Source organism: Pleurodeles waltl, chromosome 3_1 (assembly GCF_031143425.1).
Source record: "Pleurodeles waltl isolate 20211129_DDA chromosome 3_1, aPleWal1.hap1.20221129, whole genome shotgun sequence".
In the NCBI taxonomy this organism is placed as follows: domain Eukaryota; kingdom Metazoa; phylum Chordata; class Amphibia; order Caudata; family Salamandridae; genus Pleurodeles; species Pleurodeles waltl.
In genome coordinates, this window is record NC_090440.1 from 1,121,525,159 (window position 1) to 1,121,551,723 (window position 26,565).

The 26,565-nt window shown below is 42.0% G+C and overlaps 1 protein-coding gene across 1 annotated transcript in view; it reads right to left on the bottom strand.

The window, feature by feature from the left end:
• Positions 1–26,565, bottom strand: part of VSIG10L2 (V-set and immunoglobulin domain containing 10 like 2) — a 254,873-nt gene that overhangs the window by 92,533 nt on the left and 135,775 nt on the right. The gene's annotated exons all lie outside the window — the stretch shown is intronic.

Below are 26,565 nucleotides of genomic sequence, written 5' to 3' on the forward strand. Positions count from 1 at the left end.
GTATTACTTATAATATTTGCTGGCACTCATGCTCCACTTCCTAGAGAAGTAGTACTAACTGCAGTGATATTACTACTACTACTACTACTACTGCTGCTATAATAGCTACTTCTACAGGTGATGCTACAACTACTCTTTTAGGTCTACACCTACTGCCACTACTGTTAATACTAACACTGCCAGTACCACTTTCAATCATCCTATTAGTAGTTGTAAGTGTGCCAAAGGTGGTACTAGTACCACTAGTGAAATTCATTTCAATTGTTTACCCTGCATCTTTTTCATATATAATCCTGTATTCATTTTGGTTCAGCTTTAACACAGCACAACGGGTAACTCAATAAATAATCAACTAAGTGTTTAGGTTGAGGTATGAATGTGAAATGAAATGAAAATGTACTTATAAAGCAAACATTTACCCTAAGGCGTCTTGCCCTATAAGCTCGAAAGTCTGAGAAGAGAAGGAAAGAGAGCATTCTGACTAAAACATAAAAGGGGGGCTAGTGTGTAAGAACCCAGGTTTTTAGGCTTCACCTAAATGTGATTTTCAAAAGATTTTATTTAAAGAAGCAATGAGTTCCAAAATTTGGCTGTAGCATAAGAGAGTGATCTACCCTCCCATCTAGCCTGTGCTCCTCTGGGAACCACAACCATCTTGTTGGCTGTTAAACAATGGTTGCATCTAAGTATATAGCAATGAAAATTGGATCTTAAAATTTAGGTCTGCAGTTGTGTAGTGCTTTATGTGCTAGACATAGCTCGTTGAGCATGATCTTTTTTCACAGGAAGCCAATGCAATTTATTCAGCCCCTGTAAAATCGACTGATACTTGCGCATGTTTAGGATCAGTTATGAATTAGTGTATGAACGAGTCTGTGTTTTTTCTTTCAAATTTTTCCATAATTGCTTATATTTTGCAAATAAATCATGGAAATTCTTGAATTTTCACGAATATCACCAACTGTGACGCAAAATTATATTAAATCTATAATTTGTCCCTAAAACACACCTATATCACAAACCTGGGGTCAGGGTACCTCCACCCTGACCCCTTATGCCACTTTCAATTTCAATTTTCACCCCCCGGGACCGTGTCCCCTTAAATAAAATGGCAGTTGCAACTTTCTAGTCAGGTTGCGGTCAGCCAATTGCAATGCTTCTTTTCGTCCGCATATGTGTGAAAATTCGCATATTTGGCGATTAATCATGGGCAGAGGTATACAAATTTATTTGCTCCTAAATATCTCCTAAACTACTGAAGGGATATACACCAAATAACAAAAAGCACAATGGTACCGCCAGCTAGCTTTCTGCCAAATTTGGGTTAATTCCATCAAGTGTTTCAGGCTGTAGACATGTTGACAGGTCCAATGGAAATTAACATAGGAAACACAACGTATCTTTAGCCCCTTTTTTCTAAGCCCCCGCTTGACGGATCACCCGAAACTTCCTGTGCGCAACAAGAATCATTGGGCCACTTTTTGGGGGAAAATTTCATGAAGATTCGTCAAACGGTGCCAAAGATATAGCAAGACAAATTCACTTTTTATGGTCCTAACTATAACTACTATATAATACATATACATATTATTATTATATATATAGATGGATTATTTTTAAATACTATAGGTGAGTAAATGGAAAGTAAAGGGGGTAACACAGAAAATAAGGTGCACTAAGAATGTATTCATTAAACATTAATTAGAGGCAAAAAATTTGATCATTAAAGTATTAGTGATATTAGAGCACCATGGCGCAAGTAGAGAGAGCAGAACCAAAACCCATCTACAAAGAAGTGGCATAGTTCTGTTCTCTTCCTCTGCTTTCACACTTTCAGTTGCCATGCACCAAATCAGACCCTTTACACTGCAGCAGAGGGTGTTGTTGCTGTGGTCAGCATAGTTTTTGTGTCGGAAGGTACCCATCCCTGCACAGCTGTGCTTTAGGGCAATTTTCTTGTGCATGTTTGCTGCAGTTTGCCAGCTGGAAAGGGGGAGTCATGGTTATATTCATGTATTCTGCTAAGCATCTGGATTAGAAGCATGTTGCATAGGATTAAAGTGTGTGTCACAACATGTAGTACATAAGATACAGGCATTTTTTGGAAGCAGTCTACAAACAGTAAGTACCCAAAAGGATAATGAGACACAAAAAGATGAAAACATTGGGTACATGAGGCATTAATATTGGGGTATTAGGCTCCACTTCCTTTTGACACCTCACTCACAATCTTGCCATATCTGGAGACATCCAGAGATAAACATCATGAAGATTTGTCTAGAAATTGGGGGCTCTGATAATGTATAAACGCTGTGGCAATAGCTTTAAAACCCTCTATGTAGTAGACTCCACACTAGGGAGACCTAATCTGAGTAAACCGAGGGCCACGACCCTCAGGTCGCCATCTAAGATGCTGAAATACATAACTGTTCATGCCCTTAGCTATTGTGGGAGAGGTCTTATATTTGTGTCCAGCAATATGTGTGGGCTCTTGGATGAGAGACCCCATCATCTTCATGAGACCAAGCATGAAAAGCTGTGTTAAAGAATCCAGAATCAAGAAAAGACTTACAAATTGAATATGATTCTTGATCATTATATCTGCAACTCACATAAATATAAGGCTGTACAAGCCATCACATTAGAGCGAGCTTTTTTAACTTCCCACTGGCAAGCCTGTACAAGATTTACATGGAACTGCTTCACATTTATTATGCATGGTTCTCTGAATTATATAAGAAAGTAATATCCACTCACTTGGTTCAAACCGCTATCACTTATGACACCTAAGTCCACCACATCATGCTCAATTTCTTTCCACGTATACTTCTAGCTCTTGCCCTCTTTGCCATTCCCTCTTGTAAATGGTAGTCAAACACCTACCAGAATTCTAGGATTACCCCTCTATGTTCCTGTGATGCACTGTTGATAATCGCCATTGCTTACCAACGCCTGCTCCCATCTCCATCATACAACATTCTAATTCACATTGACCTGGCCCATATTTTCTAAACATATTTTTAAAAAATACTGAGGATCTGATTCCCAAAGAAAACCAGTAAAGTTATGCTCATGCACATAGTCCTACAAACAGGTGTAGCTCTATGAGCATTGTGGAGTCACATATATTCACAGTATTATGCGTGGAAAGCTGAGCCGATTGCATATGTGCAGGGGTACTACGATAATATCATGGGACAGGTCTGACAAGTTGCTGTGTCCCCAATAAGGAGTTTTACTCACAGTTCAACTCTGAATTGTCAGAAAGCAGCCTGCTCTCTAATGCACTTTGTTCCATTTTCTGTGGGTTTAATAAGTATTTGTGTGATCTAGTTGTGGGGTTCAAGAACATTGCTTAATTTTAAGTTGTTGCCACGACTAACATGAGACAGCGAACAACACTTATGGAGAGGGAGCTGTGGTGGATGTAACTTTCAATTAACAGAGGTGTAATATGGCATGCATTTCAAACATAAGGATTTTTGGAGACCCTTGCAGGAGATGGGGGTAGCTGAATTTAATCCTGGGGTCTTAGGTTCTAATCCCAGTTTTGGCATGTGACTGAAATTTTGTTGTTCTGGGTGAATCCCGTAGGGCCTGATTTTGAACTTGGCTGACAGGTTACTCCACAACTGTGACGGATGTCCTGTCCGCCAAAATATAAATCCCATTATCTTCCATTATCGGGATATCCGTCACCGTTGTGATGGGGTAACCTGTCCGCCAAGTTCTAAATCAGCCCTTAACTCTCCCTAAGTTTTAAGACAACAAACAGGAGAAACTAATGCAGTTGTAAACAGTTTGGTGAATTTATGCCCAACCATCTCAATTAATTATATTTGTTCAAAGTATAATTCAAAACATTTGTTTTCCATAATATTTTCATGAGTTATCACAGAAGTAAAAATATACTTATTTAATAATTCATCAGATCTGTCAGAAAATGTAAACATTGTTTGTTCCTTCAGTGAGAGCAGGAAAAGAAAAAATGTTTCATAGTGCAAAATGTAATCACTGGCATAAAATAACAGAGAGATATTAGTGCTTCATAGATAACATTTGCGCACTCTTCTGTACTCTAAATGAATGTGAAGGTGAATATCGACAGCAAATATGTCATTATAAATAAGAGTTATATCCAGGTTTTAGACTATCACAATATGCCACCTATTTTCAAGGCTCGTACTCAGAAGTGAAATCTATTTATTCTTATATTATTAAGTAACCCATTAGATTTACTATTATTAATTCCACAAAGGCAGAAAATAAACATTGATTCAAGTGTCAACCAGCGAATACCCTTCACTGTCATTTGTCAGACTTAGGACGAGCAAAAACATTTGGCTTTCCATGAAGTTGAGTCTGCAGCTTGGCAGGAAACTGCAGAGATATATTGAGGCCCATGGAAAGGCGTCCTTCTTTACAAGCTGCTACTCTTGGTTCCACAGAAAGGATGTCCGACCCGTTAAAGACAGATTCCTTGCCAGAGCCTATGACATTAGGTGCCAAATTTACTGAATATTCTTGGTTACAAACAGGCTGAATCTCTGTTTGCAAATGTAAAAACGTGTTTTGCCGTGTACTACTGACATTTTAGGAGTTTTTAATACCGAATCTCTATTTGAAAATGAATTATACATGGTCTATACTGCAAGGACCCTCGTGTTGACATTGACATGCTGACATGCGCAACTGACGCAGCACAGAGGAGGGAGAGGGAAACACGTTGGGTCTCTGTGCCGCCTGAGGAGTCTGCTGGGGTGGTCGTTGCTGCCCTTGCAGCGTCTGTGCCATGTCTGCTACCCCCGTAACAGCTGTGACAGCCATAGGGACCGCGTATGGCTACAGCGACCTCCCACGGCCCCCTGCACACATGGCATGTATGACCCCGTGGACCTGTCACAATCTCCCCCGTGGCCTCCTGCAATTGTCTGAATTTGCTAGCGCCATCCAGAGAGGCTCCGAGAGCCACACGATGCTCCAGGACACCAAAGCTGCCTGCACTGAAGCTGCCTGAATTGCAACAGTTTTGAACTGTTACGCACCAGCGTTATCAGGAGTATCCCAAGACGCCAGGATGAGGTGGCAAGGACACCAGGAGCCAGGACGCTCTCCTTCACCTTCGCACTTACCCGGTGAGAGTGGCGTGAGCAGAGTGAGCAGGAGTTAGCGGCTGTGGATGGGGGAAGCAGGAAGGCAGGCTTAGAACCGCGGACCAACCGAGTGTGGATCGGAAGTGAGAGGCATAAGGCCGTTGCGGCTTGCTCCCCTCAGTACGTCTTCTCACAACATCGCCCCCTCCCCGACAGTTGCCTGAGCTCTGTTAGTTTACCATACAGTGTGTGATCACAACCCTTGCAAACTTCAATATTAAACCAGCATCCCAGATTAGACCAACTTCCAGGCTCACAAGTGTCACAAGGTTGCAGCCATCAGGCAACCAGGGATATAAAAGCTACTATATAAACTACACAACTACTCTATCGTCATTCAAGGCACAAAGTCCCCAAGTTCCCAAGTCCCAAAAGCCCATCAAGGACTACATAAAAGAGAGTGTGCTCGTACCCCCCATTGGCCTTCTGTCCACTTGGCCATAGGACCGAGAAAGGGGAGTGGTGGCGCGTACTGGGCTTATATCGGAGGCACACTAAACAAACTGGAATGATGCAGTTATCTCTCTGCAGTTTTAAATAACCTCAATATACATCCCTGAAGATGGGAGGGCAAATTAAGTGCGCTGAGGCGCAGAACGAAGCATAGCCTCTGGATCATTCTATTAACTTTGTTATTAATCCATGAGACCGAAAGGATAAGGCAACAGCCTAGCTAGAAACAGGCAAATCACAAGAAAGTCTTCAAGAAAACAAAAGCAAAGAAGCCAATTAGCATGACTGAGACAGGCGACAGGATGGGGGATGTCCAGGGGAGTCCTCTAATATCACTACTATTGACCTTCTTTGGGAGACCAAATCCGAGTGCAAAGTTTACCTTCTTAAAAAATCCCAGAGCAGCAATATACTCAATGCCAGGTAGTCTAGTTAGTCTCCCCAATCCACTGGCTCCTAAAAAAACAGTTTCACAAGTAAAATATCAGGATTCATTAGTGTGTCAAGAGTATGGAGAACTCTCTGACCATATGAGAAAAGTGAAAGGGAATACCGCAGAAAAGAACTTGGAGGGCACACTAGGTAGCAAAGCTATGAACACAAATGTAATAACAAAGTATGCCCAGATTTATGCCATGGTCTGCTGCTTTCAGCATAGAGATATAAAGGCTTTTGCGTTAGAGGGGACAACTTGCTTACCTAAAAACACACCTCAGGCTAACCATCTGTTTACAGGGATGGTTTTAACGCTGATAACCAGCAGCCAGAACCATCTTACAACTTACCCACACTCAACCCCTTGACTCATCTTCAGCCCTAAGGAAGACCTGGATGCCCATGACAACGCCTGGTGAGATCTATTTCAACTTCAAGCAATGCAGACCTCATACAGGCCATGGAAGTAAAAATGATAAATTTGGTGGATGAAGTCAGGGGTCACACAAGAAAACATCAAGGAACATAAAACAGCAAACACAATCTTACCTATTACAGCTCATTCAGTAACTCTGAATGGCAGGCCTAAGCACCAAAAACCTACGTTAATGTCATCAGAATCATTAAAAGCCCCACAACCCCTTGGAGAGAAAGCAACTGTTGCGAGTCCCATGTGCAGGGCCCGAGTATATAAAAAACGTCCCATTAGGTACCACATCAACAACAATGACAATGATGATGCCCCCACAGCATACCAATCCAGGCACAGTAGGCCTTTATAGTACGCTGCTAAATAAATTACAAGCCTCAGTCACAGCGTTAAACATGAAATTGGATAGCCAAAAAGATCTTATTGTTCTAATGGCATCACAAATCCCAGGAATAAACGCAAGACTGGAAAAAACTGACGGACTTAAATATTAGAGTTCAATCTATTCACTCACCATCACTACCAACTTGTGCATTTTGTCCCATCATTGACAAATTATGCATACTGTCAACAGTTATAGCAGGAATTATAGATATGAAAAAGCACAACCTGGTAAACAAATCTTTTAACAGTCATAAATTGCCAAAAAGTATTACACATAAACCTCCTTATAGTTATCAATTGCTAGGTCATATTAAGCATAATTCCACTTGCTTAGCTCCGTCTCATGCTTCAGTTCAGCTTGCAAAGTCCCCAAATAAAGCGCTCACACAACCAACAAGGCTAGAACCCAGGGACAGCAATATCGCTCAACAGTCACAACCAGATGGAGCACCTGAGAGTGAACATAGGGCCAGATGTAGCAAAGATTTTTACCCATTCTGTGTCTATGGGAAAAAGTGTTCGTACATATGGCCCATAGTGCTGGCAAACAAAGAGACAGAAAAAAGCAAGCCAAAAAAAACAAGAAATAAAAATATACCAGTCAAAACAAAGATATCACACACTATATATTCGATGTTTAGAATACAACAAGAACCACGGGACATTGTTGAAGTAAAGGATGAACAGTCAATGACTTACTCAGTGTATAGTTCCATACAAGAGAACAAGGCGGGTGGCGAAGTATGTGTAACTTTGGAGTTTGACATAAGTAACATTCCAGAAGGACAACTTCAGCCATCGGGTGCATCGATCCTTCAGGCCAAAGTGGTAACAAAGAAAAATGTCATCACGGCATCAGCCAATGGAAGAGCACCTGGCACATCAGAGGCAGTACCTACCCCTCCTAAAGCACAAAGTAAGTGGTAAAACAAAACTACAAAAGGAAGCAATCTAAAGCAAGCACCTAAGGCAAATATGGGATCCCCATGCCAGTACCAACACAAAGATAGCTGTTACAAGGTTTGAGCAGGCTAGTCCACACACTTTGTAAATATCACAAAGAAGTTTGCTGCAGCCCCAAAGCCGTTTACCATATTCTATTACTAGCCCACTACCACCAACTGCACCTCAACTGGCAAAAGCTTTTAATGCCCGGAAAGTAAAGATACTCTCCAGTGGTCAAGACCTCAACATCAAGCCTCTTCTGCTCACCGGAATGCAAAATGACACAGCACAAATGTCGCATAGCTCCATGGCACCAGTAGAGCGAATGGTTCCCCCAAGATCTTATAAGGAAAACTCATCGGTAAACCTGTGAAACTCCCAGGGACAGAAGGCTAAGGTGGAAAAGCATGACATATCTTCACAAATATAGTTTATGCCCGAAAATGAATCACAAGGTCTGCACGACATTCTCAATAGAGGCAATATACTAAGACTTTTTGCTGAAATACCAGACTTATACCACATAGAATCCTCAGACCTCTTATCAGTGGAGTTTACCTCCAAAGAAGGTAACAAGTTGACTGAACAAACCCTAACCACATGGGGATCGGATGAAATTGCACTTCTCATTTTAGGCTCCAAAAAACATCCTTAAGCACAGAGCAAAGCAGTATTAAAAAAGGAAGAACCACGTTACCCACAACCACTTCTATCACAATCATCGTCAACACAATGCCAGAAAAATTACTTAGTTTACTCTGTTTTCAGAGTGCTCAAGGCGGAAAGCAAAGTATGGACCAGCAAATCTTGACCCTGGAGAGTCTGGCCGCAACAAGCAACCCAAGTCTGAAACAGTGGAGTTGGTTATCAGCTACCCTAACTACCCCAAAAAATGACTGATCGAACCTTTGGACTAGAGGTGTGCATAGGGGGACGAATCTGATCAGCACATCCTCTTGTGGAATATTGCTGGGGCCAAACTGCTGCTACAAGAGGGTATACCACCACGAAACTGGGTGCTGTGTGACACCATAGCACTTCAGGAATCATGGGCAATGGATGAATTACCACTGAAGGGCTATGTTCATTATCATGTAAAGGCGGAAAGAACTGTTTATGTATCCTCAACCCTGAATGTCACATTGGAGCAACTAGCATCCCCTGATCCAGAGATGCTACTAATTAAGTTCAGTCATTGGCAGAGAAACAACCCAAATCCGGTATTGTTGCTATATACTTATGTGTACCCAAATTTGAAGAAAAAACAGGCACTCAACGGATTGATCATTTCAAGTAACTAAGTTAAGACTTCCTCATCTCACCTGGGATGGAATATTAATAGGAGACTTCAGCACTAATTTAATTTACATTCCAGATGAAGATGATCATTTAACATCAGAAAATATTCTCTAGAATATAAAGCCACAGTACAATCTGCCATCAAATCGAACAGATAGCCAAGGACAAATCCTCGTAACAGCTCTGGAGTACCTAGGTAGGAGAGTCACTAACAAAAGAAAGAGTGAGGGTACATCTCCAGAATTTACTTACTAAGGGTCAGAAACATGGTCCATGCTGGACCATACAATTATATATCTCTCTCATTAATCCCATGCCTAGTAAACTATTCAATAGAATTCACCACAGCCAACAACCATAGTCAACAATGTATAACATTCAGAATAAACCCTAAAAAACATACCACAGCTTTAGCAGACCCTGGGTTTTTAACATCTACAAACCTCAAACACCTGAGATGGTCAAATGCCTCTTTACCGGGCGTGCACAACATGGCAAAATAAGTAGTGGAGAATAGTACATCTAATCCAATAAATTATTGGACAAATTTCTCCACACAATTGATATTACACGCCAATTCAAGCACAAATAGAAAGCGTATAGCTAGAAACAGGGTCACAGGACTCTCGTAAAAATGCCAACTCTTAAAAAGGGAGTTAAAACAAGTCATTAGGGAGCTAAAATCTAAAGAAATCCACCCTGTCCCATGGAATAAAGTATGGGGATTGAGGAAGCATTACAAAAAACAGCCTTGGGAAGACAGGAATGTGAAGAAAGAAGTGCTCCGGACAAAACTAATCTCCACCTCCAAACATCCCAATTCTATGCCATTCTGGGGGATTGTAAATGGCCTGAATAGGGCAGAGCACTCACTCAACTCAAATGTTCAGGAAACAGTTTGGGTCGATTACTTGGAAAAGATGGTTGAGGGCTGCCCCATGTCAGACTCAATACTTGTAAAAGGGGACACTGCAGGCACGACACAAGGATGGGGCATTAATAATCTCGTACAAGGGGCAGGTCCCAGAGAAAATGAAATAACTTAAAGCCTGCAACAGCAAACACACTCATGTTATCCTCAAGACAGAGTCAAATCAATAAACCTTAAAGGCAGAATAAGCTGGAACTCCAGGACCTAATGGAATCCCCCAGCCAAAATGGGATACAGAATATTGGACATGCCCACTATAGATCTCATTTAAAGAGGTGGAGTCGACAAGCTGTATTCCATCGAGCTGGCATGGCTTCATCATCAATTCTATATACAAAGGTGGGGACCGTACCAACCCAGCAAACTATAAGCTAATTGCACTAATAGACACAGAAACGAAGTACTATGCATCATTACTCCTTGAAGATCTTATAGACTGGATTCAAGCTTAATCAGACTGGATTTCGAAAAAAAAGGGTCAGCACAAGTTCAAATATCCGAGCCATCTCTTTAATAGCAAACAAATGCAAGCGAAAACATCCAAATCTTCATCATTGGTTTGTAGACTTAAAAACAGCATTTGATCGCATTGACCACGGCAACTTGTGGAGAAAACTACAAATGTGAATACCCCAGAACGAGTACTGCGAGGAATAGAACAACTCTACACACAACCCTGGATTCATGTTAAACTTGGTGATTCAAGGTTATCAAGAAGGATTTCCACAAATAAGGGTGTTTGTTGGCTCTACATCTATTCAGTCTGTTCATGCAGACCTAACACCACAGCTTGATAAAGTTAATTCACATCCACCGTGCGTGGGCACTCTACCAATGACTCACCTCTCCTATGCAGTTGACGTGCTATCAATGAGTTTAACAAAAGTGGTCATACAAGGGTCCCTGAATGAACTGAGAAATTATGTTTCCATCAATAAATTCGAAATTAAAACTGCAAAAATGAAAACAATGTCAATTAGGTGCCATTCCAACCTTCTGCTTAGAATTAGGCTGGATGGAGCCCAATCGGAAGAGGTAAGATGTTACAAGTACTTGGGAACAAACATTGACAATAGATTTAATCACCAGGAGCAGGGCACTACCTGTTAAAAAAGGAAATGCTCTGGTAATGGCATTTTGTACAGTGGCACAGAAATTGGAGGGACCCTCCTTTAGCTGCTGATCTCAGTAATGGGATTAAAAATGCTGCCAATGGTAGCTTATGCAAGCATTGCTCTGCATGGAAAAGATGCTGACCTACTGAATAAACGTCAGACAACTGCTTAGAAGAGGGTGTTTCAACTCCCGCAAAATCCATTGCTGGCACAGGTATGCCTAGAATTCGCCCTTATTTGTGAGACCTTGGGGAGAATGTAGACATATATAAAAAGTTACTACAAGATCAAGTTAAAGAAGAGATTTCTCCCCACTAAGCAGTGCAGCATGGTTGGCATGAGAAGGTGACCCCCATTCAAAATATAACATGTACCTCTTCAAGGCATTAAATGAAACAAGTACAACAGAGCTATGGAACATACATTTACCATTTTCATTTTGTAAAATAATAAATAAAGCTGCATAACAGCATTCCTTTTTGGTTGACAAGAACACTTTTAGCGTGTGCTCTCATGCATGAATGCTGCTCATATATTATGAAACTTTGAACCCGGCACTTTATCTTAGTCCTACTTTCCCGATGCACTTGAAAAGGAAATTGATGTCCATCCAATTCGGCCATCTTCCGACTCTGGCTGACCAACCATCTTGGTATAGTGGTGATGCTTCATGTAGACTATGCAGTTCAAAGCAAGAGTATTTCTTACACCTGACGTGCATATGTCCCTATCTGGCTCACATTAGCATGCTAAAAAAAGGCATTAAGGCTGGAAGAATCCGTACATGTAGGGAAGCAATAATAAAAAGCCTTGACCAAGCTAATCCCCAAATGAACACTAAACTGATGAAATATTTATCTTTAAATGAACAAGGAATCATTCATCATTGCAAGGGGAAAGAAGCTACAGTGTGTCAGGTGTAGTATAGCTGCTGTTTAACTACTCCAAGCAGTCATTCATTTGAACACCATTTGTCTTCACTTGTTCATATCCAGATGACTATCTCATCGGTCTCACTTTGTTATAGGCCCAGCCAGTTGCCACAATGACTTTACTTAGTTCACTTCTATGATTGGTTACCTTTGTTAGAATGGCGAGTACTCAAAAACTAGAGGGAACCAGTACATTTTGTGTGATTTTATAATACTTGAAAACTTTTGTTATTACCATTGGTATGAATTTGTATTGATGATTATACTGAATAAAATATTTATGTTATGTACTCCACGGATATTAACACTTGTATGTAATGAGCAATATTGTTACAGTTTTAATTAACTAAACAATAAAGGTTTGATTAATCATATTTGAAAAGAGGCCTGATGTAGGCATCCCTTCCAAATAGCAGTTCTGTATGAGATGTATCAGTGTATTGTGACTGAATTCTGGTGGCAAAACATTGGCAAATTGATTACTTCTAAGGTTGGGTGATTACACATTTGCTAAAGGAAAGGGGCCCCTATGTAGTCGCTTGGAACCCCTTTCCCTTTGTGATTTTTTTTTTTTTTTCAGAAGTAGACAGTGGCCCAATGCTTAAACAGACTTTCAAAAAAGAAAATCTGTTTTTGTAGATGCAGACCCTTTTCCTTTCTGGAGAACGGTGTCCATTACAAAATAATCTTGAGTTAAAAACAGTCCTAGACGTGGTGCTCTGCTGACCCTACAGAATACCATCCCTTGATTTTGTCTAAATAGATGCAGTCAGACTATTAATTAGGTTATCTGTATGCGAAACCACCTGGTTTGGAATTTTGTGAACCGACCTATTAGTACATAGTTGGTTTGCGAAATTCCACACTGGTTCAAAGATACTGGTCTCAAATTGTTGCCAGATTTTTTGACCAGTGTAATAGTACATCTGTCCCCTAGGACCCTCATCCTAGGCCACCCACCACCACCACAAATGTACCCACTCTCAATACCTTACTCCTAGGGTCTCACAATCAGGGTCTAAGACATGCGGGGCTTCAAGGTTTATTGCTGAGGCCCCAACAGGAGTTTGTATTTTTCAAGAAGCATTGCTAGCGTTTCTTATTTTGCATTCTCCTGCAAATAAGAGTGAGCCCAGTCCCCTTATAGTCTTGCAGCATTCTCAATGAGTTCAACTTTGGACTCAGATTGGACTACACTTGTCGCTAACAAATTCCTGAAGTGCTACGAACCTCACCCTCAGCCTCAGTAGTGACACAATAATCCACCTCCAACAATCCAGTCCAATTTTTAGGTCTCACCTGTGACAGATATATATACAACAAGAGTCTTGCAGCCTGTCCATTGCAGTACATCCATTGGCTTAATTGTCACTCTTATTTGCTGCCTTTTAATTGGCCAGCATGCTGGCTCTTCTTTTAGTTGGACCAAGCACTGATTGCTTCAGCTTGATTGCTTTACTTCTGCTGATCGCACTGTGAATGAGTTACTATTTTTATTTTTCTGTCTTCCTTGTCATCCTTTTTGAAAATCTTGCCATATGTAGCTATGTTTTACTAAGACATATACACTTCAAAGAAGCCTTTTATAGCCTTTGAAATGGATGGATGTTTTGTGACAATAGAGGTTATCTGCTTTTATTGTGACAGCAGATGTTATCTGCTTCCAAATGTAGTTTAACTGAGACATGGATGCAATTGCTTTCTTTTTGTGATATGATTTTTTTGCCAAATGACATATGTTTTCCTTTCCTATGCATGGGGAGATAAACTGATTTGCTCAGAATCACAGGAGTGTTGAGCCAAGACCTAACAAGCATTAGCAAAGCCAACAGGTCTTGACGTTGAGACTATTGGCTCTGCCATTGCCTTTTCTTCCTTCTGTGCAGCATGGGCATTACCAGCTTTGCCAATGATTCATACCCATGTTTCATTGCAGTGTGAATGCGTGCTAAAAATAATCATAAAAAAAGACTATGATGCATCCAGCGCTAATGCACTCTAAAAAAGGGCATAGCCTTGGCTGGATCAAAGCACCGCGCGTAGCGTGGGGTTGGGTGGTTGTAGGGGTTGGCCACAGGGACTGACCGCAGGCCAGGCCCTGCAGCCAACTTCAGCCATGCACGGCCCACAATATTTTGATTAATGTATAGTAATGAAAATGATTATACGATTAAAAAAAACATAGAAAATCATCGACAAAAAGCAAAGGTTACAGGGACTTTATCGTTAGGAAACAGAATTAAAAAAATAGAAATTCACTGAAAAAAGCAAAGGTTCAGGTTCCTTATAGCTAGGCTCACATTTTAAACATACAAAACCATACAAATTCACCTGTTATGGTTAGAGTTATTTCAGGTAACTACAACTCGTGCCCTAAGGTAACGATGACTCACTGAAAAAACACAAAGGTTACATGGACATTATAGTTAGGTTCTGAATTTACTCGTACAAAACCATAGAAATTGAGCAGTTATAGTTACCTGACCTAACTATAACTTGGGCTCCCGTAATGCACTGTTTATAACCTCACATTTTACATCATTCATGACATGGTCAGTGACATCACTCATGATTACTGGTTACTTTTGAACCACACTTAGTTTTGGGTAGGGCCACTCCCTAAAACTGTTATTCTTCTGCTGCCTCTTGAGAGAGAAGCTTCTCAGCTGTGATCCTCCTGCTACAGACATTTCCAGAATGGCCGAAGGGAGTGCTCCACCACCACCTGGAAAGTCTCAAGATATTCCTGAAGAAGATAATTCTCTACAGGTGCCTTTTCCATCTAGAAAAGAGGGTGATGTATGGAATTTTTTTACCATACCTAGTGGGGAAAAACGACAGTGCAAGAATTGTGAAATACAACCTCTGTGAAAAAAAATTATCTCGTGGTACATCAAAGAAATACAGCCACGGAATGTCGAGTTTGTGGAAACATCGGCGCACAATCCATGAATGGGCATACCGATGAATGATGAGAGAAAAAGAACTGATACATTCCGATTCAGAACCTGATAAATCATTATCTAGCCAATCTACTGCTCAGAATATCAGTATGCCAGCCACATGCACCAAATTACGTCAAATGATCACATTCTGCAGCATCTGCCATAATCTTGTTAAACATGTCAACAACTTCTTTTTGCAGGTCAAAAACCACCATTGCTAAATTTCTTCACAAGTTTTTTTCTTCAAACTAGCTGTTATTGCACTCTGTTGTGCTTTCATAATGCAAAAGTATTGCATTAAATATTTCCCAAGTTTCCAATACATTTTCTGAAAAAAAAGAAAAAGAAAAAAAAAAATGTAAACCTTGTTCAATCAAAAACTACAAAAAAATGGTTCTTGCTAGAAACACCACTGAATCAAACCAAGAGATGTGTTGGAGTCTTTATTACTCATCAGTATTTCCATACCTGTGCGAGTTCATATATAAATTGTTATTTCCATGTATACGTTTATTTATCAGTTTCTGTCTAGGTGTCTCACTCTATCCATAATTGTGTCCCTGGGTATGTTAGCGTATGTGTATATCTGATCCTGGATTTGTCAATGTATATGATAGTGTCTACCTGTCTGTTTTAATGGAAGCATTACTGTATAACTGGGTTTGTTAGTTTCTGCATTAGTGTCTGCATCAGTGTGTATCTCAGTGTTTTAGTGTGTGTATTAATCTGTCTCTGGATGTATTAATCTATACATCAGTGTGCATCTGAGAGTGTCAGTGTATGCAATCATGTGGACCTGGGTTTGTCAGTGCATGTATCATTTTGCAATTGGGCGTGTCAGTGTATGCAGTAGTATCTGTACGGCTGTATCAATGATTGCATACGATTGTACATGTCTGTATTAGTGTATGCATGCTTTTCTGCCTGGCTATGTCAGTGTATGCATCAGTGTGTGCTTGTGTGTGGTAGTTTATACATCAGTGTACTCCTAGGTTTGTGACTGTCACTCTATCCATCTCTCTCTCCCTGGGTGCCTCAGTGTATACATCACTGTAAATCTGAATGATCTCTGACTATATCAGTGTCCAAGTGGCTGCATCAATGCATGTGCCAATGTGTGCCTGGATCTGGCAATAGATGCATAATTAAATCCCTGAATATATCAGTAGATGTAAGAGAGTGTGTCTGGATGTATCACTGTATACAACAGTGTGTGCCTGGCTCTCTCAATCTATGGATAAGAGTGTATCTCTGTGTCCCACTACATGCATTACTGTATATCTAAGTGTCTTAGTGTATATGTCAATGTTTCCCTGGATGTGTCAGTGTATACATCACTATCATCTAGCTATTATAGTGTATGCAATACAGTGCACCTGGGTATCTCAGTCAGTGCATTAGTGTCCACCTGGTTGAGTCAGTGCATGCAGCAGTGCATGCCGGGGTGTATCACTCTACTCATTAGTACACATCTGGGGATGTTAGTCTATATATCACAGTGTGCATAGGTGTGTCAGTGTACAGATCAGTGTGTGCCTAGGTGTGTCAGTGTATGCATCAGTATGTCCCTGATTGTGTTAGTGAATCTATCAGCATGATGCCTGGTGTGTGGCTTGGTATATTAGTATCAGCATTGATGAATACGCAAGTGACTTGATGACCCTTCCACTAGATACAAGACTGACTGTACCTTTTCCTCAGTATTAGCTATATAAGTACCATATGTTCTAGTAGAGTGCATAAATACCTGGGCATAGGCCTCTACAACTTTTCATCTCAGTCACTAAAACTCAGAACAACATGCTTCATCTTTTAATAAAAATACACTCTCTCCTATAGTCTACATGCCTCTCACTCAAAGGTTGACTTTTCTCAAAACACACAGTATAAACCTATTTAACACATTTTCTAATGCCAAGTGAACTTAAAAATAAACCTGTGTACCTATGATTTAATATGGACGGTATATACAGAAAAGACGGAGTTCACCTAACAGAGAAAGGCAACAAACTTTTCCTGCATAACTTCATAGACTGTATTCGCTATCATGTGTAGTAATCACCTACACATCATACACAAAGGCTCTTTTCAGAGCCAATCAATTACCCATATACCTATATATTTCTATTTATGTACTTCTTTTTTTTAAATCTTGCCCGGATTCACGAATGGCTTCACAGAAAAGAAAGAGTGTGAGACTGTCTCTGTAGGTGTGAGAGTGCTTTTAACAGTGTGAGAGTAGCTGCCTGGGTGCGAGGGTGAGTGTCAGAGTGTGCCTCTGCGTTTCACATTGCATGTGAGAGTCTCTACGTTAGTGTGAGACTAAGCATGGGAGCGAGGGAGTGTGATAGTGTCTGCCTAGATGCAAGGGTGGTTGTGAGAGTGTCTCTCTGAGTTTGAAAGTGAGTGTGAGACTGTGTAGATGTGACACTGGATGTAACAGCATCTCTGTAGGTGTGAGACGGGGTGTGACAGTGTCTGCCTGCATGTCACACTGTGTGTGAGAGTGTCTCTATTTGAATTTACCCTTTTTTTTGTTTTACGTTTCCAGAGCCCTGCGGATTCACACTGAGGACAACACTGAGCCCCACGGGTGGATCTGCAGATCTTGCGAAGCATACATTTCTTTTTTTTCCCTATTTAAAAGACATTATTTGCCGTATCACCACAACTATATCACCCCGATGGGGTCAGGGAACATATACCCTGACACCATCAACTCAATTGCCCCCCACATTTCAGTCCTGGGGACCGTTTACCGGGAAAAGAAAATGGCAGGTGCAACATTTCTCTCAGTTTTCAGGCAGCCAGTCAGATTCTTCTTGTGGCGTGTGGATCTACCCGCTATGGATTCGCAGAGGATCCTGATCCCTATATTTTTATATTGTTTGGCCTTAAATTTGTCTTAAACTACTGAACAGATTCACACCAAATCACAAAAAAACGGATCTGCTTAACAGAGTCTAGCTTTGTGCCAAATTTGGTGTAATTCTGTTCAGTGGTTCAGGCTGTAGGCGTGTCTAAATGTCCTATGGAAAAATGAATGGGGAAAAAGTGGTTTGGGACACACCCTGTTTCTCTGCTCCCACTTGACAGATCACACAGAAACTTTCCAGACAGAAGCTTAACTTAGCAAAGCATACGTTTGAAAATTTTGTGAAGATTCATCAAACGGCGCCAAAGTAAAAAAATGCTGTTTCTATAGAAACTAGGTCCTAACTATAACTACCTAGTCGTGACTGCCACTAGGTAATATATATATATATATATATATACATATATATATATATATATATATATACACATATATATATGTATATATATATATATATATATATATGTATAGTGATTGTTAGACCTGACAGCCTTAGGGTGGTCATCCCACAACTGCTTCTGACACTGTTTTTACTGGTTTTAGGACTCTGCGGACTTTACCACTGCTAACCAGTACTAAAGTGCATATTCTCTCTCCCTTAAACATAGTAACATTGGTTCATTCCCAATTGGCATATCTGGTTTACTTGTAAGTCCGTAGTAAAGTGCACTACATGTGCCCAGGGCCTGTAAATTGAATGGTACTACTGGGCCTGCAGCACGGTTTATGCCACCCACATCAGTAGCCTCTTAACCATGTCTCAGGCCTGCCATTGCAAGGCCTGTGTGTGCAGTTTCACTGCCACTTCAACTTGCCATTTAAAAGTACTTGCCAAGCCTTAAACTCCTCTTTTTCTACATATAAGTCACCCCTAAGGTAGGCCCTATGTAACCTGTAGAGCAGGGTGCTATGTAGATAAGAGGCAAGACATGTACATGTGTGTTGTACATGTCCTGGTAGGGGAAAACTGCTAAAATCATTTTCCACTACTGTGAGGCATGCTCCATTCATAGGATAGCATTAGGGCTACCCTCATATACTGTTTGAGTGATAGATTCTGATCAGAAAGGGGTAACCAGGTCATATTTAGTATTACCAGAATGGTAATAGAAATCCTGCTTATTGGTGAGGTTGGATTTTATATAACTATTTTAGAAATGCCACTTCTAGAAAGTAAGCATTTCTCTGCACTTAAAATCCATCTATGCGTTGCAGCCTGTCTCCAATCAACGTCTGGGCTGTGTGGCAGCTTCCTTGTGCATTTCACCCAGACAACCACAAACACAGGATACTCAGTTGCACCTGCACTCATCTGCATAGTGAATGGGTCTTCCTGGGCTGGGAGGCTGGAGGACGGCCAAACCCCCTACTGGGACCCTGGCAGACAGACCTATACTGAAAGGGGACCTTGTGCACTTCAAAACCACTTCAAAGGCATTTTTGGGTAAATAAACTGGGTCCCTGACCCCACCAACTCAGACACTTCTGGACCTGAACCTGCAACCTGTCAAAAAGAACTGCCTGACTGCCCAAAGGACTCATCTAGACTGCTCTGCTGAAAAGGACTACTACCCTGCTGTTGCCCTGCTGTCCAAGGGCTTGGATTGAGATTCCCTACTGTCTTCTGAAGTCTCAGGGCTAAAAAGACTTTGGGCCTGATTTTGACCCTGGCGGACGGCGGAGACCGTCCGCCAAGGTACCGCCGCTGAATGACCGCACCGCGGTCAAAAGACTGCGGCGGCCATTTAGACATTTCCTCTGGGCCGGCGGGCGCTCTCCAAAAGAGTGCCCGCCGGCCCAGAGGAAATGCCCCTGCAACGAGGACGCCGGCTCAGAATTGAGCCGGCGTAGTTGCAGGGGTGCGACGGGTGCAGTTTGCACCCGTCGCGTATTTCAGTGTCTGCTTAGCAGACACTGAAATACTTTGCGGGGCCCTCTTACGGGGGCCCCTGCCGTGCCCATGCCATTGGCATGGGCACGGCAGGGGCCCCCAGGGGCCCCGCGGCACCCCCTACCGCCATCCTGTTCCTGGCGGGCGAACCGCCAGGAACAGGATGGCGGTAGGGGGTGTCAGAATCCCCCATGGCGGCGCAGCAAGCTGCGCCGCCATGGGGGATTCTAAGGGCAGCGGTAAACCGGCGGGAGACCGCCGGTTTGCCTCTTCTGACCGCGGCTGAACCGCTGCGGTCAGAATGCCCTGCAGGGCACCGCCGGCCTGTCGGCGGTGCTCCCGCCGACCCTGGCCCCGGCGGTCTTAGACCGCCGGGGTCAGAAGGACCCCCTTTATCTCTTCAGGAAACTCCTTGTATGCCAAAAAGTGACACACATCCTACCAGAAACAACGCACAGCCGTTTCGCGATTGAGAAATCACCACACAAGCTGAGCTGGAACGATGCAACCCGACTTCCCGTGTGAAGAATTAACGCAGCACTTGCCTTGAGGCCGGAAATTCGACGTACATGCATACTGAATTGACACACAGCAGAATGAGAACGAAGCACCCCCCGACTTTACCTGTGAAGAATCTATGCCCCGCCTGCAGTGCAACTGAAGATCCGACGCATCGCCTACCGGTTTGACAAAACACCTGTGACTTCTTCTCACACACCCAGGATTTGCCCTGCATCGTCCCTGGGCGTCAAAAATAACCCAGCATCACAGTGAGGAACCAAGACTGCACGCAAGAAATCAACACAAAGCCGTTTGCAGCATGGAAAGAAACGACCCATTGTCTGTGCCGCATCAGAAAATCCGATGCACATCCTATTTTTCCACACATCTCCTTCTCTGCGGTCTCCGTGCATGTTATTTTTGATGCAAACCACGTACTTTGTGCAAACAAGAGACAACTGTTGATTTCTAAGATTTAAGACTATTTTTAATCTTGAAAAGTGATATCTCAACTTGTGCTTATTGAATCGTTATCATTTTGACCTCAATTTAGCCAGATAATTATCTTATATTTTTCTCAACCTGTGTGGTGTATTTTTGTGGTGTTTTCACTGTGTTACTGTATGATTTATTGCACAATTACTTTGCATATTGCCTTCTAAGTTAAGCCTGACTGCTCACTGCCAAGCTACCAGAGGGTGGGCATAGGATAATTTGAATTGTGTGTGACTTACCCTGACTAGGCTTGTGGTCCATACTTGGGTGTATACCTCAGCCAACTAGGGACCTCATTTGTAACATATATATATATATATATATATATATATATATATATATATATATATATATATATATATATATATATATATATATATTCAGTTACAAACATCGTAGTTGACTGGCACTGAAAGTAATGATGGAATGTGAAAGTGGCCCACAATTAATTCCTTATGGGTGACTTAGTAGAAAAACATAAAGGATGTTACTGCACCAGTAATAACCTTCAATACGACTGCTTTAATAGGAGCAACCCATGGAATATAAGAGGTGCCATTAGCTCTCCTATTGTTTCAGTCTGATCCTGACTGGAAAGCTATCCAAGCCTTACCCATAGGGGCGAATGCAATGTAGAGGAAACAAAGGCAAAGGTTATCTTTCACAAGTACTTAAAAGAAACTACAATCTGGACGAAAGTTTTTTATTCTGTTTATTTGCTGTGCATATGTGGGCACTTTACAAAGGTTGGATGTATTGGTCTGGATGAATATTCCAAGAAGGGTGGCTGCTTGCTTTACATCACATGCACACATTTGAAATTGCCAATAAATCATAATGGTGTAAACCAATGGACAGCATTGTAATTTTATTTTTATAGCACTTACTGCTCTTTTTGGAAAGTAGCACGCTACTCTCGAACCCAAAAAATGTTAGTGGTGGATCAGTATAGGAAAATACGAAGATGTGTTACAGACAGTAAGGATTACAAGTTGTAGGAGTCTTGTAGCCTTTATAGTTCACTGTGCTATATTAGAAGTTTTGCAATTTATGAACTGCAGGTAACAAAAAGATCTGTGTTAAAATCAGTAGCGCACCGAAGGGCATATTTATACTTGTTTTGCGATGAATTTGCATAATTTTTTTAATGCAAATTAATTGCAAAACTAACTCCATATTTATACTTTGGCGCTAGACCTGTCTAGTGCCAAAATTATGGAGTTAAAGTAATTTTTGGGATGTGGAAACCTACTTTGCGTCAATGAGATGCAAAGTAGGCGTTTCCATCCAAAAAATGACTCTATGGCCTTAGTGCCATATTTATCCCCCTGTGCTAAAATCATGCACAGGAGGGAGGAGTGGTCAAAACAAAAATTAACGCCTGGGTCAGGGCAGGTGTTAAGGGACCTATGGGCCTATTTTGATGTTGGAACACCATAGAATAAGCCCACAGGTGCCCTCCCAGGCCCCAGGTACACCCCAACCCACACCAGAGGGACAGCGGAGGATGGGGGACCCCATCCCAGATAAGTATAGGTAAGTACAGGTAAGTATTTAATTACATTTTTTAAAGTGCCATTGGGGGCCCTGAAATGGTCCCCCGTACATGACACTGGGTGCAATGGCCATGTCCAGGGGACCCTGGTCCCCTGTGCTGGCCACTGGGGTGGTGGCATGACTCCTGTCTTTTCTAAGACAGGAGTCATGTGGTATGTTTGGTTTTGCATCAGAAAATGACTCTAGGCATGTCAGAGTCATTTTTTTTGGTGCAATACCCCCTTCTTCCATACCGCCAGCCCCACCCGACTAACGTCATTTTTTGTAATGGTAGCCTACCCTGTGCACTGGCTTGCACCATTCCATAAATATGGTGCCCGGCTGGTGCACAGAAATGGTGCAAGCCGGTGCTAAACTTTTTGGTGCAAAACTCCGTTAGTGCAGTTTTGCACCAAAAAGTATAAATCAGGGCCTTACTTTTTAACATAAAATATAAATCTGTCATCTGCATTTACTATGTGTGCTTTGCAGAAAACACATTAACCGTCTTTGTTACTTTGAGTCAAAACTGTGGCTACACAAAACTTTATCTCTCCAGCAAGTGCATAAACCACCACAGTTATCTTACCATTACTATTATTCCATGAGATATAACCTCAAGAAGATATTTTAAAATATAGGCACAGATTTAGGAAGACCTAGAGCCTACGTGCACTACATTAGTGTAATTTTTTATGACGCTAATGTGGCCCAACGAGGCCAAGTTTGAAGTGCCATATATACAAAGTGGAGCAATGCATGCATACTGTGGCATTTTTAGTGGCTAAAGGGGGGCATACCATTGATTTCAATGGGCCCCTTTGTACTCCGCAGGATTTGCACCAACATTTTGGCGATAATTCTGCACGGTACATCACTAGTGTAAACTTTTTTGACACTATTGCCCCTATCCTGCACCATGGTGTGCCGTATATTAAATGCGGTACACACATTGTGGTGGTAGGGGGCTGCTTAAGGGCGCAAGAAAAGTGGCGCAGCATTGGATGCAGTGCCACTTTTCGTAAATTCGGGCCATAGTCCTTGCAACCAGTTAAGCCAGAACAGATTTACTGTCACATTTCTCCTTACTGACATTTTTTCTGTAGCAGATTTTTTTTTTTTAATGTATACGTTGACTATCTGACTGCTTTCCATGCCTCCGCACCTTTTGAATCTATCCCCTTTCCATTGCCACACATTGACTTTTTAAATTATTTCATTATTCCAGCACTGCTAAAAGGATTACACACACTGCAGTGGCAAAGCTGTAAAACTGTGTCAACCCTGGGATGTTGCTTCAGGGGGTAAGGGGATGGGGTGGGCCACCCACTTATTCATTTTTAGTCTCGTCTTGGCCTGATAGTGAAAGGTGGATCACCTGTCTGCAGCAACAGTGAAAACAGTGACCTCAAATCACTCCAGACTGAATATTAATAGGTGAGGCTCTACACTAACTGGGAGAGCTCAGCAAAGAGTCTGGCTAGGTTGTTAGGCCCCGTATGAGCAGAGCCATGACAATATTTTCCATGTTAAAGCCATACAAAATATGATAAAGTTGATTAAAAATTTGAAAAATGTGCAGTTTTGTAAGAAGTCGAAGGTTTTCACCTTAGTACTTCAGATTGCATCACTGCAGTTCTTAAAAGTAACAGTTTTGAAAATTAATGCCACTAGTTAAATCACATTGAGTTATATGAAAAAGTGATGGATGGAATGCTTGTGGGTATTCTGGTGGTACTGATTCCATAGAGAGCTATCCTTCAGTTGGACTGGTGAATGTGAGGTTGGTTTAGGCATAGTAATGCCAAGAATAAACATGAAAGATTTCTGCTGCTAAATATGAGTGACAAGCATTTGGGGGCAGTGTGTGTGCCTAGCTTGTAGCACTTAGTGGTTTAGCTAGTGTAGTATTGAGGCTACACTAGAAAAAACACATTTAATCCCCCTTTGGGCTGTTAATTCCTTTAGACAGGTAACTCAAGTAACAGGCTTAAGTAGTGATCAGCTTTGATTTCTTACATCTCGTAGAGTGTGCTCAAATGTACCCATGAAAGACCTGCTAAACACATGTGTGAGGTTTTGAGATCTGATGTCACTTTTTATGATGTCACTTCCTGTGAGGTCATGTGCGATGTGACATGCTGTGATGTGACTTGCATATTACCTTACTTGGCTAGTCCTCCCACTTCTTTTTTTAGGACTTGTGCCCTACCAACTCAGTTACGTGAGCTGCATACTTTCCCATCTGTGACTGGGGGGTGAATATTCGATTTGTTCAGCTTTCCATCCATCACCTGTTCTTTTTGCCTTTGTTGCCCTAAGTGGGAAGGGTATGCCCAGACGTTGGTCACGTGCTCACTGTGCCACTGGATTCAAGCTAGCCTGGTTGATGAGGGGTGATACCTCAAAACCGGCCCCAGGATGCTTGTTTCTGGTCTAGGGAGGACCTGACTTGACAGTTTGGGCTGAACTGTTCCCATGAGGAGCAGGGTCAAGAGTGTTTTCTATATGGCTGGTTCCAAACTGGGGTGGCATTTTGAGCAGAAAAATGATGAATTAATCCCAGATCTGTGACTGGGAGTGAATGTTTGACTTGTTCAGCATTCTGTCCATCTTCTGTTCTTTTTGCTTTTGTCGCCCTAAGTGGGAAAGATATGCTCAGACGTAGTCACTTGCTCACTGTGCCACTGGATTCAAGCTAGCCTAGATGAGGGATGATACCTGGAAACCAATCCCAGGTTGCCTGTTTCTGGTTCAGGGAGTACCTGGCCTGGCAGTTTGGGCTGAACTGTTCCCATGAGGAGCATCGTCAGAACTGATTTGCATATGGCCGTGCCCAAATGGAGGGGGTGTGGTGAGCAAAAGAACAATGTATTAAAACAAGATCTGCGACTGGGGGTGAATGTTAGATTTGTTTAGCATTCTGTCCATTGTATGTTCTTTTTGCTTTTGCCAGCCTAAGTGGTAAGGTTATGCCTAGACGTGGGTCCCATTCCCCCTGTGCCACTGGATTCAAGTTAGACTGACTGGTGAGGTGTGATACCCTGAAAATGGCCCCATGATGCTTGCTTCTCATCCAGGGAGGACCCGGCCTAGAAGGTTGGGCTGGACTGTTCCTATGAGGTGCAGTATCAAGACTGATTTGCATATAGTTTTGTCCAAACAGGGTGGGGTGATGAGTCAAAAAGCTATGGAATGAATGCAGATCTGTGACTGGGATGAATGTTTGATTTGTTTAGCATGGGATCCATCTTCTGTTATTTTTGCTTTTATCACCCTAAGTGAGAAGGTTATGCCTTGAGGTGGGTCCCATTCTCACTGTACCACTGGATTCAAGCTAGCCTGACTGATGAGGGGTGATACACCAAAACTGGTTCCAGGATGCTTGTTTCTGGTCCAGGAAGGCCCTTGCCTGGCAATTTGGGCTGGACTGTTCCCATGAGGAGCGGGGTCAAGAATAATTTGCATATGGGTGGGTCCAAACTGGGGTGCTGTGGTGAGCACCAAAACAATGAATTAAACCCAGATCTGTGATTGGGGATGAATGTTTGATTATGCAGTATTCTATCTATCATCTGTTGTTTTTGCTTTGGTTGTTCTAAGTGGTATTGTATTCCCAGATGTAGGTCTTGTGCTCACTGTGCCACTGGGTTCAAGCTAGCCTGGCTGATGAGGGGTGATTCCCCGAAATCAGTCCAAGGGTGCTTGTTTCTAGACCAGGGAGTAGCTGGCCTGGTAATTCAGGCTAGACTGTTCCCATGAGGTGCAGGGTCAAGACTGAGTTGCATATAGCTGGGTCAAAACTGGAGTGTCGTAGTGAGCAAACAAATGATGGATTAAGCCCAGATCTGTGGCTGGGGTCGAATGTTTGATTTGTTCTGCATTCAGTCCATCTTCTGTTCTTGTTGCCAGACTCACATCCGGGCATCTAAAGGCAAATCACAGAACCTCCCTGTGCCTAAGTGTGTGTGAAATGTAATGTGTAATCCCCAATTGATATGCATGATCTATGATCAACTCCCATTCCTCATCTAATATACCACACCACATTGCTTCACAATGAAGTTTGTGTTATATAAATGTCAATACAAAATTACTCGAATTTACAATGGTGAGTAAGAGCTCAACAGTTAATTCCTCAGGATTTTAGCCCTTTGCCTTTGCCAAATGAGGTTGTAGTTGTAGAAAACTAATCTAGAAAATGAAAAAATGTGGATGAAATGTTTGTAATTCTACACCCAGAGG